Below are 19,911 nucleotides of genomic sequence, written 5' to 3' on the forward strand. Positions count from 1 at the left end.
TACAGGACATTGGTTAGGCCACTGTTGGAATATTGCATGCAATTCTGGTCTCCTTCCTATCGGAAAGATGTTGTGAAACTTGAAAGGGTTCAGAAAAGATTTGCCAGGGTTGGAGGATTTGAGCTACAGGGATAGGCTGAACAGGCTGGGGCTGTTTTCCCTGGAGCGTTGGAGGCTGAGGGTTGACCTTATAGAGGTTTACAAAATTATGAGGGGCATGGATAGGATAAATAGACAAAGTCTTTTCCCTGAGATGGGGGAGTTTCGAGTGTGAGGGGAAAGATATAAAAGAGACCTATGGGGCATCTTTTTCACGCAGAGGGTGGTACATGTATGGAATGAGCTGCCAGAAGATGTGGTGGGAGGCTGGTACAATTGCAACATTTAAGAGGCATTTGGATGGGTATATGAATAGGAAGGGTTTGGAGGGATATAGGCCGGGTGCTGGCAGGTGGGACTAGATTGTGTTGGGATATCTGGTCAGCATGGAAAAGTTGGACCGAAGGGTCTGTTTCCATGCTGTACATCTCTATGACTCTATACCCCCAAGTTTGATCTGTTATTTCAGACTAACTTTTGCTCACTTGCTCAACAAATTAGACGAGATCTCCAGAGATGGGAGGGTCTTCCACTTTCATGGCTGGGCCGAACATCTCTCATTAAGATGAATGTTCTTCCTTGTTTGCTTTATCCCATGCGTATGCTCCCTATAATGTTTCCCAGGTCAACGCTGCGGAAGCTTATGGGATGGTTTGGTATCATGGGCGGTCCCTCATCAAACTTACTAAATTGTATTTGCCTCAAGGAGGGGGAGGAGTTGATTTCTCATCAGGAGGTATCAATTGAGTTCCCTGCTGTCCTTTGTCTGTGAGTGGGTAGGTAACAATTCAAACTCAATATGGCTGGATAGTGATGCCTCCCAGGCAAAGTGACCTCTTATTAATCTGTTGTTCATGGATAAGATGAGGACAGTTATGGACCACTGCCTGAACCCCATTGTCATTAGTACAGTCAAGGTATGGAGGGTGATGCATCAGAGTGAGGGTTGCTTATCCAAGACTTCACCACTTACGCCTACAGTTGGCATGCCAGGGTTCCAACCAGGGATGATGGACTTAGGGTTCAAACTATGGGCAGTGAGAGGAGTTTCCAGTTCGAGCCACAAATGCAGGTTGCCCAGCAGAGATCTTTTGCATTTTTTTCAGGTTCGGGATTTCATCCAGAAGAAGACCATGCTTCTCATCAAGACCTATAAGCCCGAAACAAAGAAATTGTTGCTACATTCCACAAGCACCCTTTTGGTTAGTGACGTCTATCACGTGCTGGGTGGCAGGGCCTGCTCCCAGGCCTCACATTAACCAGTTATGTGAGGCCTGGGAGCAAGAGCTAGGAGTGGAGATCTGTTCTGAAACATGGGAGAACAATGTGAGAATGCTTGAAAGATCTCAATCTGTAACAGGACATGCACTATGCAATTAAAAGTTCCGCACAGGGCTCATCTGGCATCGGTCCATCTGGTGAAGTTTAAAACGGGGGCATCTTCAGTGTGCCCCAAATGTAAAATAAGTGCAGGTACTCTTATCCATTGCTTCTGTACATGCCACAGGCTCCATGTTTATTGGAGCACTGTGGTGGGGGAGATAGGGAGGGTATTGAGGACTGAAGTTAAAGTAGACCAAATATCTCTCCTCTTAGGTCTACTAAATTTACCATCTTGAGATGGGCATGGGAAGAAACTATTTAATATTCTTGTATACTGTGCACAGAAGAATATTCTGATGAACTGGGTGTCTGAGAACCCATTGGGCTTGCTGGGATGGCAGAAATTAATTATGGAGCACATTCCCTTGGACTTTTTTTACAAACATGGTGCAACACACAACAGACCATTTTTATTAGACATGGCAGCCCTACTTGAGTTATTTGGATATAGATTTGTCAGTTATCTTAACTAGGGTGTTTGTTTAACCAGGATGGTTAGGTTTGTCAAGCCCCGGACCCTGAAGGGGGTCTCCTGAGTTAATGTGGGTATATATACAACGCTCCCGTTCCTTTGTTTGGGAACTTTGCGCCGAGCATAGCTGTTCTGTATATTGTGTCTTTTTTTTGTTTTTCTTTTGCTTTTCTTTTTTTTTGATCTATTAGTTATTTACTTATTTATTAGTGTTGCTTTGCACAGTGTTCGGGTTTGTTTTGTATTATAGGGTAGGTTAGTAGTTAGTAGACAGTAGTTGTATTGTAATTTGTGTTTTTTTTCTTTTTATTATACTGATATTTGTTATTGATTGTATTTTTCAATAATTTTATCATTCAAAAATTTGCAAATAAATATATTTACAAAAAAAAATCACACAACACCGGGTTATAGTCCAACAGGTTTATCTGGAAGCACTAGCTTTCGGAGCGATGCTCCTTCATCAGGTGTTTGCAGCACTTCGAAAGCTATTGCTTCCAATTAAACCTGTTGGACTATAACCTGGCGTTGTGTGATTTTTAACTTTGTACACCCCAGTCCAACACCGACGTCTCCAAATCAACATATCTAGTAAGTTTTATGCTCTTGGCACTCCCTGTCCTCAGTTCCTGTTATATGCCTCCTTGCCAAAACAAATTGTGCCCATTTAATTAGCTGCAGTGCTTTAAATGCTGCAGTGGCATTGAATTTCTCAACCTCCTAGTGATGGTAAGTCAATAAGTAGCAGTATAGAAGCATTTTGTGTAACTAATAAAAGACAGTCCAGAAAACTTGAGTTACGTAGTAGACAATAGGAGGTGAATACAATCTATCATGTGTTAAGTAACAGATAAACACAGATGAATCTTGAAGAGCTCGATAGATACATCTTACTTCCAAGAAGAGACATCAAATAGAAATACTATTTCCCTAAACAGAGTAATGTTATAGTTGAATAGACTGTGATCTCACATCTGGTCTGTAGTTAAATGATGTATTTGTTAAAATTGATTATATGGATTTAAAGTAATAGTAAAACATTGTTAGCAGACGGTAATAGGGACCAATATGGACTTTAATTATTTGGTTATAAATGCAAATATATTTCTCAGACAGATCCAACCAGACAGAAATAAACAGTAACTAGAACAATTTCATTTAAGTACTATATGTAATATTTCCATTAATATTATCAGATTATTTTCAAAACAATCAGCATTTTATCAGGTATCTCTACAAACCTTTAGATGTGGAGTTGATTTCTTGATTATCAATCAATAAAATTACATTGCATGATTGCACACTGCTGTAATTGAAAAGCGACAATAAGACCTAAATTGCTGTGAGATTTTGATTCTCAGAAATATTTTGTCGTGTGCATAAACTTGCCTAGGCACACATTTACGTTTGCATGGCTTTACAATTTAAAAAAAAATGTTAAAAATGATCAACCAAAAACTATTAGTATCAGTTAAATGTTTATTTTAAGGAGAGTTTTTTTTGGTTGCAAAGTGAAATTTTGAGTGTGTTAATCTTTCCTGTGGAGGTCGTGGAAAATAAGTCTTGCATAATGCCTATGCTGTGGTTTTAAAAGATCGACAAAGCAGTAGAAAAGAAAATTCAATAGAATACTATTCTCTAAAGTATGCTGCAGACAAAACAAATGCAAAATCCAAACCAAGTTTGGCCATTCTTGCAAATCTTTTCTTTTAAAGATCTTTGGATTTTGTTCATCATTTGCCACGTGTAATTCTAAACTTTATGAAAATGTTGAATTTGTCCGTGGAGCATAAATACCTGGCAGCTATTCATTCCACTTGACTTATAGTTGTGCTGCAAGATTGCTCGAGTAAATAGCACAGAGAACAGCATCCAGCTTTGATGCTATGGAGTATGAAAGTCAGGAATTCAGTAGACTGAGGGAAGAGGTGCGATTCTATCTTTTGTGGATATGAACAGTCTGCACAGAGACTCTCATGACTGACTGTTTCAAGATTAGAGTACTGCTGGAAAAGCACAGCAGGTCAGACAGCATCCGAGGAGCAGGAAAATGGACATTTCGGGCAAAAGCCCTGCATTTCGAGTCAGCATGTTGGGGTACTGGATAAAGTTTTTAATAAGCAATAATGGCACCTCAATCAAACCTTATAAGCTAAGATACTGCCACTCTTGTATGAGACAGAAATTGTAATGGACTGAGAGACCTCAGATTAATAGACAAAGTGATCAGGTGGCTTGTTGCTGAGTTTAATGTTTCATTTTCCTAAGGCAGTAATTTAAATGAGGACCATGGAGATACGAATTTTAATTTTAGAGCTTAGTTAGCATTATGACCAGACTCTAGGTGAGGTTCCCAAGTTTTAACAGTTCTAGATGGGATATCCAAAATTGCCAAACTTTGAGTGAGATGCATGAAATGACTCTCTTCCTTTATGTACCCACCCCTTGGTTAGTTCCAACAAAATTAATTTATGGAGGATCCCTTCCCTTGTGGATACCTTTTCTCCCTAAACAAATGAATTTATATTTCAAGTGGAGCCAATTTAACCAGACTTTAAATTAATAAAATAGTTTGAGTTATTAAATGTGTGAGTGGATAATAACAGAACAAACACATCCAAAAATAAGGAGTGAGAACAAAAACAAAACATTAAGGTACACGGTTCAGTCTCTGGGTCATTTGAGAAGAAAAGTATAGTGAAACATTATTTGGACTGGGGTGTACAAAATTAAAAATCATACAACACCAGTTTATAGTTCACCAGTTTTATTTGGAAGCACTAGCTTTCGGAGTGTCAGGTTACAACCACCGATGAGGGAGCGGCGGTGTGAAAGTTAGTGCTTCCAAATAAACGTGTTGGGCTATCACCTGGTGTTGTGTGATTTTTAACTTAGTGAAACATTGAGAGTTAATTAGTTGATTTTAAGATTTTTGACTTTGCAGGTTGATTAAAGTTATTTGGACCTGCTTCCTATTGACTGGCTTGCTGACGAACTGGCTTCTAGTGTTCCAAGATAGTAAGTCTTTTACTGTGAACAGCGGGATGTCTAGTGGGTGGATTTTTTGATTGTCACCTTCACAGCACATTAGTACTTCAACCCAGGCTGGTACACATGAATTTAAAAATGTGTTGCTGGAAAAGTGCAGCAGGTCAGGCAGCATCCAAGGAGAAGGAGAATTGACGTTTCGGGCACGTCGATTCTCCTTCTCCTTGGATGCTGCCTGACCTGCTGCGCTTTTCCAGCAACACATTTTCAGCTCTGATCTCCAGCATCTGCAGTCCTCACTTTCATCTGGTACACATGAATGCCTCTCTCATTAGCACAATCTTCTTCCACTAGCGCACACAGACCAAGATTGAACTGAAAAGTTGAAAACTTGCCTTTTGCATGAACTGCAATCTCTGCTGTCATCATGTTCACAGTCTGACGTAAGTCCCAGGAAATTACAGTTCTGATTGTAGGGCATTTTTCCACTTTTTAAATTAATCTCTTTGAAACTTTCTTGACACCACCTCCTAGAGTGAATGTCTCCAGCTTTTTGAACTTAGGTGTAGAGTTGATCAGCTGAAGTCTGAGTTTCAGATGTTATGATGCTTCAGGAAGGAGTAGGTTACGTGGTCACTTTTTTTTCTGGAACACCATCCAAAAAGAACTTGGCATATGGTTTTCAGATTTGGTCTTTGATCAGAAGCAGAAGTGTGTGCAAGTAAGGAGATCTAGAAGGTCACACTGCAGGAGAAGAAGCCCTTACAGTTCCACAACAGGTGGAAAGTTCTTTCAGCCTATGTAATGGCAACACAGACCATAGGGAAGTTGAACAATCTGACCATTGTATGGAGGATTTTTATGTTAAGAATTGGTGAGAATTAAGAATTGTTTTATAGTAATGAATAGTGTAGTTGTGGGAAATAGATTCTCTTCTCAGCCCAAAGTGAGTCCTGAAGGCTGAGTTGCCAGCCTAATACCAAAGTTACAGATATCTCCATGAGACTAGAAAGGAAAGGTTCAATATGAGCAAACATAAGAGTGCATGAACATATGAGATCAAAGGTTAAAAATGGTAAAAAGGTAGAATTAAATGCTCTTTATATGAATTCACATGTTATTCTTAGCAAAACAGATGAATTGGAAATAATGGAAATTTCTCAAATGGAGATAATTAATGTGTTATGTGAGGTCAGAAGGCAATCAGGACTTGAAATGAAACATTCAAGAGCAGTTGATATATTATAAAGATAGGAAGAAGGAAGTAGGTTGTGGAAATACCTCTGTTAATGAAAGGAGAAATCAGAAATTTGTGAGAATAATTGATTGTCTGGAATGGTCAAGATGCAGAATAAGAGTGGAGGGAACAAACTGCAATGGAAGATGTCACTGATAAAGTGGGTTATAGGTCCTCTAGCCGTAAATGCATTGGAAAACAAAGCATAAAACAAAATATAACCAGGGCTTCTTATGAGAAAGGTACTACAAAAACTTTGGATGAGTTTAACTTCACACAGATTAAACAAAGTGTGTTCATAATGTAATCTGGACAGTTTCACAAAACAATATGCTGTGGAACCAACTACAAAAGAGACCATTTTAGACTGCATAATGATTTAGGAGTAATTATTAATTTTAGAGTTAAGGATCATTTTGGCATGGGTGATCATAACATGGTAGAATTAGACATCCAGTTGGTATCCCAAATCTTCCAACAAAATGGTAGGGCCCTGATGGATTGGAAAGCTGTAAATATAGCTCCAATATTCAAAAAATATAGACAGGAGGCTAGAAATGTTAGCCTGATGTCTATTGTTGGGAAAAAGTGATGGAATCCATTCTAAAGGAAGTAAGAGATGGACTTTGAAAATCATAAAACTATTTTGACTCTTCTTCATTTGCATTATGAAAGAGAAATTATATTTGATAAATTTATTGGAGCTCTTTGCATATAATACAAACAGGTTGTCATGTAACAAAGCAGAATCTGTGGATGTGGGAAGTTAGATCATGTAAAGGAATTTGCTAAACAAGGTCGCTACATCAAAGCCCATAGTGTTGAGGATAATATATTAGTATGGCTGGAGATCTGGCTAACAAGGAACAGAGTGTTGAAATAGACTATTTTCAGATTGGTAAACTGTAACTAGTGGATTGACACAGGTTTCCTAGCTGGGACCTCAGTGATTTATAATCAAAGTACTGACTTGAATAAAAGGATAATCAAAGAATGCATTCATAGCCAAATTTGCTGATAGTACAAAAATAGGTGGGTAAACAAATTATGAGAGGGACCCAATGAGTCTGCACAAGGATTATGATAAAGAAAATGTGCAGACAAATGTTTGACAGATGGAGCATAATGTGCAACATGTGGTTGGAAGAAAAGAAAAGCAGAATATTACTTAAATAGTCAAGATTACAGAGTGCTGCATAAAGATCTGGAGAGCTTACACACATCCAGTCTAGATCCAGGGAGCACGGTTTCAGAACCAAGGAGCATGGTTTCAGACTTATTAAAGATAGAGATGAAGAAGAATTTCTTCTCTGAGGGCCAGTAAACATTGGAGTTCTCTCGCTCGAGAGCAACAGTGGCTATACTATTAAAAATATTCAAGGCTGGGTTTAACTGACTTTGATCTACCAGGTGAGTGAAGGTTATGGGGAGGCAGACAAGAAACTGCTGTTGAGGCTATGATCAGATGAATCATGATCTTATCAAATAGTGAGACAGACCTGAGAGGCTGAATGTTCTAATCTTGCGCTAATTCTGATATTCCATTCTTATGTGAGATAGATGTCAGAACCTATCACTTGCAGACCAGTGATGATTTTTCATTACCATCATGGAGGTATGATTCATTTATGTTTCATGGCACTTCCAATGAGTGAGAGGTGCAGGGGATTAAACCTGCAGCGCTCCAAAATGAAATGATTAAGTCCATCAGTGTGGTAAATGTATAAAATTGTTCTGTTTGATGGAAGATAAATCAGTACTGATTATCTACTGCAGTAACAAGAGTAAGAATTTTGGCATGGTCTACCAGTTGCCAACTTGGACTAAAGATCAATTGAACTCAATCAAATCTGTCAAGGTTCATTAAGGGCTTTGAAGTGTGTCAAAAATTCAGAAGAAATGCCGATTTAAAAACATTGGTAGCATAGATGTTAACTGAACTTAGCATGTGCAATAATTTATTATATTATGGTTTGGCTGTAAAATGTTGAGTTTTACTACATTAAAAAGCAATCACAGCCTCATTTATTCACCTACATGCTGCAGAGGTACACTGCCTCAGTAATTATTTGTATATTAAATATTGCCTTAATTATTAGTTTAAATTTTAATATATATTTAAAATAATAAATTTATGTTGGAATGATTTCAGGATTGGATATGCTTTAAAATAACATGTAACTGTATGCATCTGCATCCTTTTAAATGTTTCTATTTATCCTTTGATGTATATTTCATATTAATGGTTTCATTGAGAAACATTTGGTGAAAAGTGAGTACTGTATTTGCCGTAGAGAAGATCACCAAAGTTAATTACTGTATGAAAGTAGGTGCAAAAGATAAAGTCGATGATTCCACACTTAGATTTAATAACATTGAATGAGAAAGTAAACACAAAGGGAACAAAACAAAATCCATAATTATCAGGTACTGGGATGCAATTAGTGATGATTAGGAGATGGGTGATTACAAGGATATCAGAGATAGAAGAGTTCAAATATCGTAAAAAATCTGAATGGACTTGGACCCTTTTCTTTAGAGAAGAGAACACTGAAGAATAATTTGATAGCAATCTTTCAAATGATTAAGTGATTCAAATGGATGGTTAGGATGATTTTCATGAGCATTGGCCCCAGGGCCTATTTCAGGCAAATGACCTGCATGAATCCAAGACGTCTAAACCAAAATATGTTATTATTTGCCTCTAGAATGAAGTGAGGGCATGCATGCCATATTTTACCCACAGTGCCCCTGTCACCTGAAAATCAGATGCTTGAATTTGTAATCAAAATTATAAGCGTATCACTGCAGAATTTGTCTGTGATTGACGTATTGAAGAGCATGGAACCATTAAAAGATAATGATTGTATTCTTGCCCCACCACAGGGAGAAAATTGAGTGCCCCTAGGATATGCATTTTTAAGGAAATTGATGAATGGATTGGGAATTATAAGCAAAGGAGTTTGTATAGTTGAATTGATGACTGAGAAGGCCACTGGTATGAAGAGAGAAGTCTTGCAAAGAGAAGGAATTGGTCGCGTAAGACACAGGATTTAGTATCTGCAGCAACACATTAAGAATCATTTGAGAAGAAAGTAGGTGGTTTTGAGCAAAATTAATGAATACCAGATGCAATGTTAATTTTCCTGGACCCTGTCTCAGGCTTTCGAGTTGTTAGAAGTAGTGACTCAAGGATTGTTCAAGAACAGTATTTTCACTTGTGCATGAGGAAATCAAAACTCAATGGTTGCCTAATGTGAAACAAGAAGTTTGGTAATTGTGGATTATGATTTTTGATACTGTGGTTTTACTTTAGAGGAAATATTTTAATCTTACTGAGTGACACCTGGCAGCAAGTGATGCATTTACAGTGACCTTGTGTGACTCTCGGATGAATGTAGTCCATTACACAATACTGCTGTTTCCATTCAGTGTTCTGTTCTGGAATGGTTTCCACCATTAATCCCCCGCCTCCTCCCCCCTCAAATACACACACAACACACACATACATCATATTGAACTCAAAGTTCCTGTGTTTACAACTGAATTCAAAAAATCAGGAAGGGATATGTTAAGTTGATCGATCAACTCAGACATGGTTTTAATCTTTTTTTGTGGCAAACCTCAAGACTTGCTGCTCTGATTCTTAACTGGGATCCATTCTGATTAATGAAAATCAGCGTTGAAGAGGTTACCTCAAAATATCAGTTCATTAATTCTGAGAGTCTCATTGTTTTCTTTCTGAAGTGGACCTCTTTTGCATGGGCAGCTGGAGTGCTTGTCTGCTTCTTGCAGTATGTTGGTCTTCGAATAATGCCTATTCAAGCTTGTTTTACATTGGTAGTGGTTGCTATTGACTCCACATAAAGCCCCTGAAGTTTTTCAAAGTTATAATTTCATTCCAGGCTGCTACCACTGCTCAATCACTCAGTTCCACTTTGCTTCCCCTCAGAACTGACCTGCGTTACAATAACCCAAAATGTGGAATTGTAGTTGTTTAGAAATGAGACTGGATACTTAGCATATTTCCCAAAGAGATTTTTAAGGTTCAGGTTTTCTGTTGTGGAAATGGAAAATTGGTGTGCAGCAAAAGTTAAACTAATACGTCTACCCTCTAAAGCAAAAGTGCTCTCGTTGTTGAAAATGATTTTGGTAGTAAATTGAAAACAAACAAAGGCTTAGAATTCTTGCTTACAGTATATTCAATGCAAGGTAGCCCACTCTTATGAGATTGTCATCTCTTAGAATCTTTATTCCTCAAGTTATGATACCCATATCAGAAATACTTGCATATGTGATTGTATATACATAATTGTTCATGGAGTACTTTTCATATGTACTGGTTTATCATTTTCAGATTGATATCCAGTGTGATTTGCTGATAATTGCCACAAGATAGAGGATCAGCAGAAATTTACCTCAGAATACTCAACTTGTCTGACTCAATTATTATTTAAAATCAAGGTTAGGGTGTGAGAGTTGACTCTCGACAATGCTGCCCTATTTAGATTTTGTTAACAATTTGAGAGAATCAAAATTTGAAAGGGGATGTGAGGCAGAACCTGGAAATCAGCTCAAGCCTGAAGCCAACAGTGGCTATGAACTGCAATGCTGAAATCAATGTGAATTGCAGAAGAATCGGTACACCAGTCTTGAAGTTAATGGAAGCTGATTGATTGGGATGCAATGCTGGACTCATGGTAATTCTGAGGCTGTGATGGAAGAGAGCTGTGGCCTCCAGTTTTAATTTGAAAGCAGGGGGATTAACTCTTCGCTTATCATCTGTTTGGTAGTCTCCAGCAGTTTCTTTATAAAAACTGTTGGAATGGCTGTGGTCAGTGGGAAAACAATTTGATGAAGAGGTCTCAATTCCTAATTAGCATATACAATTACCCTAATGCTACTTTCAGAAGGACATACTGAGTGACCTGTATATATTTTAACTGATATGATGTATGGCTGATGGAAACATCAGGCATATGCAGGCACATCATTTCTACAGAAGCATTAGGTCCATCCCTAACACTGTTCAGTTAAACTGTTCAGTTTTAAAATCTTACTCTTCCCATTGTATGTTGGAAACTACATTGCATGATATCCACAGAACCTAAATTAATAACTAGAGTTGATCAGATTGAAAATACACAAATCGTTTTGTACCTGATAACTAATTTACCAATGAGGCCACAATGGATATCACTAAATGTTTCCTTCTTTAACTAGATAATCATTTTTGTTAATCCTTAATGGGGTTTTGCACTTTTAATGAATAACAAATCAATTATTAATGGGCTGTTTTATATTTAGAACTTTAAATATAATATCAGAAAACCAAAAGTCACCATCAAAAAATCTACTAAAAGAACATGTGCTACATCTTCATGAGGTGAATCTTTCTAGGAACAGTTATTCGATGGTAAGTAATCCTGACCTCTAGTTTTTACATTGAATTAAATTTGACACCTAGATAAAAATCATCCTTTGTCATCACATTCTAAGTTTGGATTTTGGTTTATGAACATTAGATGCTTTCTTAATTCTTGGGCATGTTGATGCAAGAGTGGCCACTGAAAGCTTCCTGAAATAACTGCACGGAATCACTCTTTATTACTTGTGTATGGTACACTGGCTGTGACCAGCCAGCTCAGTCAGTCCCCTGAAATGAGGAGATATTTTTTTCTTTTTTTTCTAAATCTCCTGGTAATATGTCTTACCCTTAGGCAGTAGTGTTTATATTTTCCGCAGCACCTATGTTGTCTGTGCAGCTGTGAGATACAGTGAAAAACAATAGGTGTACAAATCTTTATTCAATATCCACCACCAGGAAGACAGGAAGCTCCAGAGTGGCCAGAGACAAAGGGCAATGCTGTGTGATCAAAAAACTGAAGGAGAGGGCAGGGATTAATCCCCTTTTTATTTTTTTTTTAGTCCCCTAAACTGAGGAGACTCTAAATCTCCTGGTTATACTTATTTTTATCTCATGTTTGTACTTTTTTTCTTTTCTTACCCCTGCACTACTGCTTAACTGCAGTAGTGCTTATTTTTGCCCAGCACCCATGTCATGTGTGTGGTGGTCTCAGAGAAGACCAACAGGTGTTTAATTCTTTATTTGTATTTCACCACCAGGAAGAAAGGAAACACCTGAATGGAAAGTGACAAGCAATGCCCTTCTCATCAAAGCGCAGTGCTGCGCGATCAAAAAAGTGAAGGGGAGGGCAGGGATTAATCTCTCTTTTATGTTAGTGGGCCAGGTCTTCCTGATTTGCCCAGGTTAACAACCCCAATCAAGGACCTCATACTCAACAAGGTCCACTTGATTCCAATCACTACACTTCCCCTTTATTCCTCATGCATTTTAGGATGAGACATGCATTAATGTCAAAGGTATCACTGGCTGACTAAAATAATTATGCTTTTTCTATAACAATTAAAATGTTTGACTATGATTTTGTGGTTCATTTTGAGTGACTTCACAGAATCTCAGTGCACATCAAGCCATCCAATATGTGAAGGTCTTAAAAGAGAATAAAGTAATCAATTGCATTTTTTTGCTGTAAATTTATTTGTCAATCAACTGTTCTTTTTTTTCAGTGCTTAGGTTACAAGTCATGGTGAAAAACAGCTTTCCCCCAGCAAACAGTAGTACTTCAGTATCAGCAGAAACAACCCATTACGACAGTGAGTAATCCACAACACAGATCTCTCAGTTCAAAACAAGAAAAATGTTTTAGATGCACAATCTGTATCTCCAAAATCAGCAAACATCTTGAAGGAAGAAAATTACTCAGATATTGATGAAGCATTTGAGTTTTGAAACAGAGTGAACATTAAACTGAATCCAACATAGCACTCAAGCCTGCCGAACATCTAATTATTTAATTTTCTAAAAGTTCCAATTATAAAGTAATTCATATTCAATAGCAACATGCATCAGATGACATTTTATTAAATCACTGTAGCACTTAGGTTATCAGTTGAGTCCTTTGAAAAATCAAATGCGATATAGATACCAAAAATTCACAAGTTTTCTTTTTCTCCTATGTGATGGTTACATAAATACTGTACACCAGTTTTCTATGCAAATTGCTGACAATGGCTCTGCATACACTCGGAACTGACTTGGCCAAACTCATTGCATTCAGGACACCTCTCAGACAAGATTAGTGTTCTGAGAATCTGGATTGGAAGATAGCCATAATGGGAATAATGGATTAAGATTTATGTTTGTGTCTAAGATTTATTGTGACACGAAATTTGGCTGGCTCTTGAGTCTTTCTACATCACCTAATATAATTATAAGAACTTCCAAGTCATAGTTTTCAAAAAGATATGTTAATATAATAGAGTTTGATGTATAATCAAGATTTTAAGTGTTCAAGGATATAACAATTGGTAAGTGAATGATGATGAATAAATAGTTTGATCCAAGAATTCAAAAAGTTCGACTTCTAAATTGGAGTAAGGCCAATTTTGATGTTATTAGATTGGAACTTCCAGAAGTTGACTGGGGGAGGCTATTGGCAGGTAAAGGGACAGTTGGAAAATGGGAGGCCTTTAAGAATGAGTTAATGAAAGTTCCTATTAGAGTGAAGGGCAAGGTTGGTAGGTGTAGAGAATGCTGGATGGCTACAGAAATTGAGGCTCTGGTCGAGAGAAAGATGGAGGTATATAGCCGGTATAAACAGCAGGGATCGCGTGAATCCTGAGAGGAATATAAGGGATGTAGGAGTATATTTAAGAGGGAAATCAGGTGGGCAGAAAAGGGACATGAAATAGCTTTGGTAAATAGAGTTAAGGAGAATCCAAAGATATTCTATCAATACATTAAGGAGGAAGAGTAACTAGATAGTGGATAGGGCCCCTTAAAGATCAAAGTAGCCATCTATGTATGGAACCACTGAGATGTATGAGATACTAAACAAATATTTGTGTCAGTATTTACTGTGGAGAAAAACATGAAATCTAGGAAATTTGGGGAAATAAATCGTGATGTCTTGAAAAAGGTTTATATTCCAGAAGAGGAGGTGCTGAAGGTCTTAAAAGGTAGAGAAATCCCTGGGACCCAATCATGTGTTTCCCAGAATTTTGTAGGAAGGTAGGGAAGAGATTGCTGAGTCCCTTGCTGAGATATTTGTATCATTGATAGCTATGGGTGAGGTGCTGGAAGACTAGAGGTTGACTGATGTGGCATTATTTCAGAAAAGTTGTATGGAAAAGTCAGGGAACTATAAACTGAGGAATCATATGTCACTGGTGGGTAAGTTGTTGGACAAATTTCTGAGTGACAGGATTTATGTGAATTTGGAAAGGTAAGGACTGATTAGGGATAGTCAGCATGGCTTTGAACATGGGAAATCGTGTCTCACTAACTTGATTGGGTTTTTTGAAGAAGTGACAAAGAAGATTAATGAACATGATTTGGAGATGCCGGTGTTGGACTGGGGTGTACAAAGTTAAAAATAACACAACACCAGGTTATAGTCCAACAGGTTTAATTGGAAGCACATTAGCTTTCGGAGCAATGCTCCTTCATCAGATGATAGACTATCACTTGATGAAGGAGCGTCGCTCCGAAAGCTAGTGTGCTTCCAATTAAACCTGTTGGACTATAACCTGGTGTTGTGTGATTTTTAAGATTAATGAAGGCAGAGTGATAGATGTTGGCTGTATGGACTTCAGCAAAACATTTCACAAGGTTGCGCAAAGTGGACTGATTAATAAGGTTAGATCACATGGGATCTGGAGGAGCTAGCCAGTTGGATACAACATTGGCTTGAAGATAGGAGACAGAGGATAGTGGAATAGAGACCTGTGACCAGAGGTGTGCCACAAGGATCAGGAGTGGGTCCAGTGCTTTTTGTTATTGATCTAAATGATTTGGATATGAATATAGGAGGTATGGTTAGTAAGCTTGCAAATGACACCAAAATATGTGGTGTAGTGGACAGTGAAGAAAATTATCTCAGAGTGCAACCGGACTTTGATCAGGTGGTCCAATAGACCGGGGAGTGGCAAATGGAGTTTAATTTAGATAAATCTGAGGTGCTGCATTTTGGTAAGGCAAACCAGGGCAGGAGTTATGCAGTTAATGGTAGGGCCCTGGGGAATATTGCTAAACAAAGAGACATAGGGGTGCAGGTGCATAGTTCCTTGAAAGTGGATGGTGAAGAAGGTGTTTGGTACGCTTGTCTTCATTGGTCAGAACAGTGAGCACAGGATTTGGGAAGACGTTGTGGATGTACAGGACATTGGTGTGTCCACTTTTCGAATACAGAATGTAATTCTAGTTGCCCTTCTATAGGGAGGATTTTGTTAAACTTGAGAGGGTGCATAAAAGATTTACAAGGATTTTGCCAGGGTTGGATGGCTTGAGCTATAGAGAGAGTCTGAATAAACTGGGCATTTTTCCCTGGAGCATCAGAGGCTAAAGGGTGACCTTATAGTGGTTTATAACATCATGAGGGGCAAGGGTAAGTTAAATAGCTAAGGTCTTTTTTTCCTGGGTAGAGAATTCAAAGCTTGAGGACATAGGTTTAAGGTGAGAGAAGAAATATTTAAAAAGGACCTGAGGGGTAACTTTTTCACAGAGAGGATTGTTCATGTCTGGATTGAGCTGCCAGAGGACTTGGTGGAGGCATCTGGATGGGTATACGCATAGGGAGGGTTTAGAGGATAGGGACCAAATGCTGGCAAATGGGACTAGATTAGGTTGGGATGTTTGGTCGGCACAAATGATGTGGACTGAAGGGTCTGTTTCAGTGCTGTCTGACTCTATGACTAAATACAATAATAGAGCCATTACATTTAGTGTAGCATATTAATTTAGGAAATGCAGCATGACAGTCTAGTTACTCAATTTAATGTATAGATCATCAATATTCAGTTTTGAAGCTTAGTTAATATATCTGCCAAGCAGTATTAGCCCTTTTCATCTTGTAGGGCAAAGTAAGATGTACCATATTACCTCTCTTAAATCTTCACATAAAGTTGTAGTTGCATTCTTAAAAAGTGTGACTTTAAATGCATTACAATTGGCTGCCAGGAAAACTCAATGTCACCGGTTATGAGTTCTGTGGATTCTTGTGTGGCTGACGAGCCCGATCCTGGAACCACATCTCTCCCCACATATTTGGCAGCTGCTTCTGGGAGGTGGAAGTGATCTTTGGCCTTGTGATTCTTGATATTCTTTCTCTGGTTCCTTTCCCTTACTTCCTCTTGCTGATGGATGTTCTCAAAGAATTATGTCCCTTCATCCAAGAGTTTCCCCCAAGTTGGTTTCTTCTGAATGAGGAACTCCCATGTGTTGACATCTGTTACATTTCCTAAATGAATCTTTCAGGGAGGCTTTTAGAAACACTTCCTTTGTCCTCCTCTCATTTGAGTGCCTTGCTTGAGCTGGGCGAAAAATCGGTTTGATAGTAGGAACTTGGCTCCTAAGCACGAGGCCTTCCCAGCACAGTTGGTTTCAGATGATTACGACCTTAATACAGGTGGTATTGGATACTTCAAGGACAGTATTATTAGTCCACCTGCCCTCTCAACTGATAGAGAGAATCCATCTCAAGCAGCATTGATGGTACTTCTCAAGGGTCTTGAGATGATGTCTAAACATTAGTCCAGGTTTCAGAGCCATCTAGAAGAGGCAGATGGATGACTGCTATATGTATAAGGATTGTGGTATCAGTATCGATGTCACAGTTGTCAAAGGCCCTCCTCCTTAGGGTTCAAAGCAGTGCTTACAGATTGAATGCTATGTTGAATCTCTGCATAAACATCAGCTTCAGAGGAGAGGTAACTTCCCATATTTGGGAGGATTTCTCGATTGATATTAATGGAGAGATGATGCGTCACTTGACCTGGGATGGGGGTTGGTGAAGAATTGAGTTGTCTTGAGGTTGAGCTGAGACCAATTCTTCAGTATGCTTCCTCAAAGGCGTTAAGTGAGGGTGGAAGGTTGTCTTCCAAGACATTCTTGTTTGCATACTCAAAGTTCCACAAGAGAGGTCAGTGTTATTTTCATCTTGGATTTCAACTAGTTGAGGTTGAAAGGTTTGCCCTCCATCCTTTAGACAATGTCCACATCACTGGGAAGCATATTCTTGACAAGAAGAATATGGAGAAGAGGGTGGGGGTGATGACACATCTCTGCTTGACTCCCACCTTGACCCGCAGAAGAATCTGTCATATTACAGTCAGTGAGGACGAACACTGACATCTGGTCATGGTGCAGTCGGAGGATGTTGATGAATTTCACTGGACAACCAGCCTCTGGCAGAATCTTTCATAGCTCTTCCAACTGACTGAGTTAAAAGCCTTGGTCAGATCACTGAAGAGTAGTTGGCATTCCTCTTGGAGTTGGCAAGCAGGGAAACTCATGTCCATGATTCCACGTCTTTGTCAGATGCCATACTGGTTTACCAGGAAGGATTTCCTCTGCGACCAGAAAAATATGCCTAGCGAGGATTTGGCAGTGATCTTCCCGGTGATGGAGTGTGGGTAGAATTCCTTGGTAGTTCCCAAAGTCCACTTCATCCCTCAACTACCCTTCACCTGCTCCTTCAAGTCTCCTTGATTTGCCTGAATTCATGGGCAACTAGGGCAGTTCTTTGTTCTTGATGATTGTTTTGCTCATTATCCATGAGCGATTGTACAGTCCAGGTTCTAGGATTGAGTTTGACTGTGGATTTCAGACCATGGGTAAACGAACCTGCTGATTTAGTTTCTTTCCATGTATAGTCAGCTTAAGTCTTTGCTCCCTGATAGTAAAGGATTTTATAAAGATTTATAAATTGGTTTATAAATTTATAAACAGGTTGGTCTATTTTTAGGGCACCTTTTTCAAGCCCCTTCCCTGTGTGGCATGAACAGAGTGCCTACTCAGTCATGAAGAGAACTACCAAAATGCTACCCTGTCCCTACTCCAAGAGCAAAATGACTGAGTCAAACTCTACTGCCTACATGCTGGTCTAAAGCTGGAGACGTTCAGATCTCACAATTGTTGTGGCGGGATGGGAGGAGTGTAGATTTGAATTCCTCTAGATAGCTGCCTTGTGTGGGATATCTTTTTAACATGGAATGGTGTTGCAGATCAACAGACACACTGCTCTTGACAGAAGGTTACCCAGTTCCAGTGGCAAGGAATTCTTGATACTGGGGCTCTCCCTACTACTGCAGCCTTCATTCATTGTCACTGTCATTGATATCACACAAGTATCTTTCACCTGGATTGCTCTTGAGAACTTGTTTTCGACTGTGCTTTGTCTGGTTGCTCCCTTCTGACCGTACCATCTTGGATAGCATTCTAGGAGTTGAGAACTTGTGATAGCACCACTCTCAGGTTGAGCCTCTCCACTGCAACAAGGTGACAACCTACGGAAAGGCTCTATTAGTTCAGTAATGGTGAGCTGAATTACCAGTTTTTTTCAGAGTCTTGTGGAAAAACATTAACTGAGGAAAATAGGATCTAGTGAATGTACAGCAATTTGCTGAAAAGAAAGCCAGGTGAATGAGAAATTTTAGTGTGGAGATAGAAGTGACTGTTCTCTTGGGTTTGACTGTCTATAAGGGCATTATTGAGATAAAATTGATTAATCTTTCTGTCATGAGATTAGATCCCCTACAGTGTGGAAACAGGTCCTTCGGCCCAACAAGTCCACACCGACCCTCTGAAGAGCAACCCACCCAGACCCATTCCCCTACATTTACCCCGACTAATGCACCTAACACTACAGGCAATTTAGCATGGCCAATTCACCTAACTTGCACATCTTTGGACTGTGGGAGGAAACCCACGCAGACACAGGGAGAATGTGCAAACTCCACACAGAGAGTCACCTGAGGCTGGAATCGAACCTGGGACCCTGGTGCTGTGAGGCAGCAGTGCTAGCCATCATGCCACCCTATATCTTTCATGTGTTTTTGTATAGTGTAATATAGTTTTAATTTTATTTCATTTTGTGAGATAAACTTTAAAAATTTTTTTTTTGTTCAAATTAAGTTCACAGATGATCGTGCATAATTTCAGTGACTGACCTCCATGGTAGACCATAGGTGTTATTGCTATCGTTTATCAAGTCGGGTTTCACTATGGGATCTGACTTGTCTGGTATTATCATCAGCCGGGATCATAATATACGAGTCAACCAAGTTTAAGCCTTGTCACAGTTATAACTGGAAAAGAATTGAAAAATATTGGAGTGCAAAGATTTTGACTGTGTACACATGAAATGAAAATAAATACTTTATATTTATATAGTGCCATCTGCAACCTTGGATTGTCCCAAAGTAGTTTGCCAGCTAATGAAGTACTTTTGGAGAGTACTCGCTGTTGTAATGTCAGCAACATGACAGCTAATTTACACACAGCAAGGTCTCACAAACAGCAAAATGACAATGACCTTGTTTTTATATGTTCTCGGTTGAGAAGTAATTAGCCAGGGGAAACAAAAAACTCTTCTGGTCGTCTTTGGAATAGTGCCGTTGCATCCTTTACATACACCCGAGAGGGCAGAATGAAACTTGCTTTAATTTCTCATGTGAATGACTCCTGCAGGGCTACACTGTAGAGTCAGTTGAAATTTTTTGTTTAATCATTTTGAGGGGGAACTGAAACCACAATCATTTAGTTCACTGTGTTACATATGCCAAAAAGTTATAGTTCATATGTTTTCAAGGTACAGGAAATTTAAGTTTCAGCATTATATTTTAAATGTCAGTTCAGACAAGGGAGAAA

The 19,911-nt window shown here is 38.9% G+C and overlaps 1 protein-coding gene and 1 long non-coding RNA gene across 5 annotated transcripts in view; both read left to right on the forward strand.

Annotated features, from left to right (window-relative positions):
- Positions 1 to 19,330, forward strand: part of LOC122556663 — a 39,761-nt gene extending 20,431 nt beyond the window's left edge. The window contains exons 2-4 of one of the 3 annotated variants that reach the window (XR_006313603.1): positions 11,487 to 11,595; positions 12,771 to 12,857; positions 19,177 to 19,330. This is a non-coding gene — a long non-coding RNA (uncharacterized LOC122556663). Of the gene's footprint in view, positions 1 to 4,908; positions 4,973 to 11,486; positions 11,596 to 12,770; positions 13,031 to 19,176 lie in introns of those variants that run through there. The other 2 variants (XR_006313604.1, XR_006313602.1) reach the window with 2 other exon arrangements.
- LOC122556662 (pro-neuregulin-2, membrane-bound isoform-like) overlaps positions 1 to 19,911 on the forward strand; it is a 693,482-nt gene that overhangs the window by 21,603 nt on the left and 651,968 nt on the right. The gene's annotated exons all lie outside the window — the stretch shown is intronic.

Source organism: Chiloscyllium plagiosum, chromosome 14 (assembly GCF_004010195.1).
Source record: "Chiloscyllium plagiosum isolate BGI_BamShark_2017 chromosome 14, ASM401019v2, whole genome shotgun sequence".
Classification (NCBI taxonomy): domain Eukaryota; kingdom Metazoa; phylum Chordata; class Chondrichthyes; order Orectolobiformes; family Hemiscylliidae; genus Chiloscyllium; species Chiloscyllium plagiosum.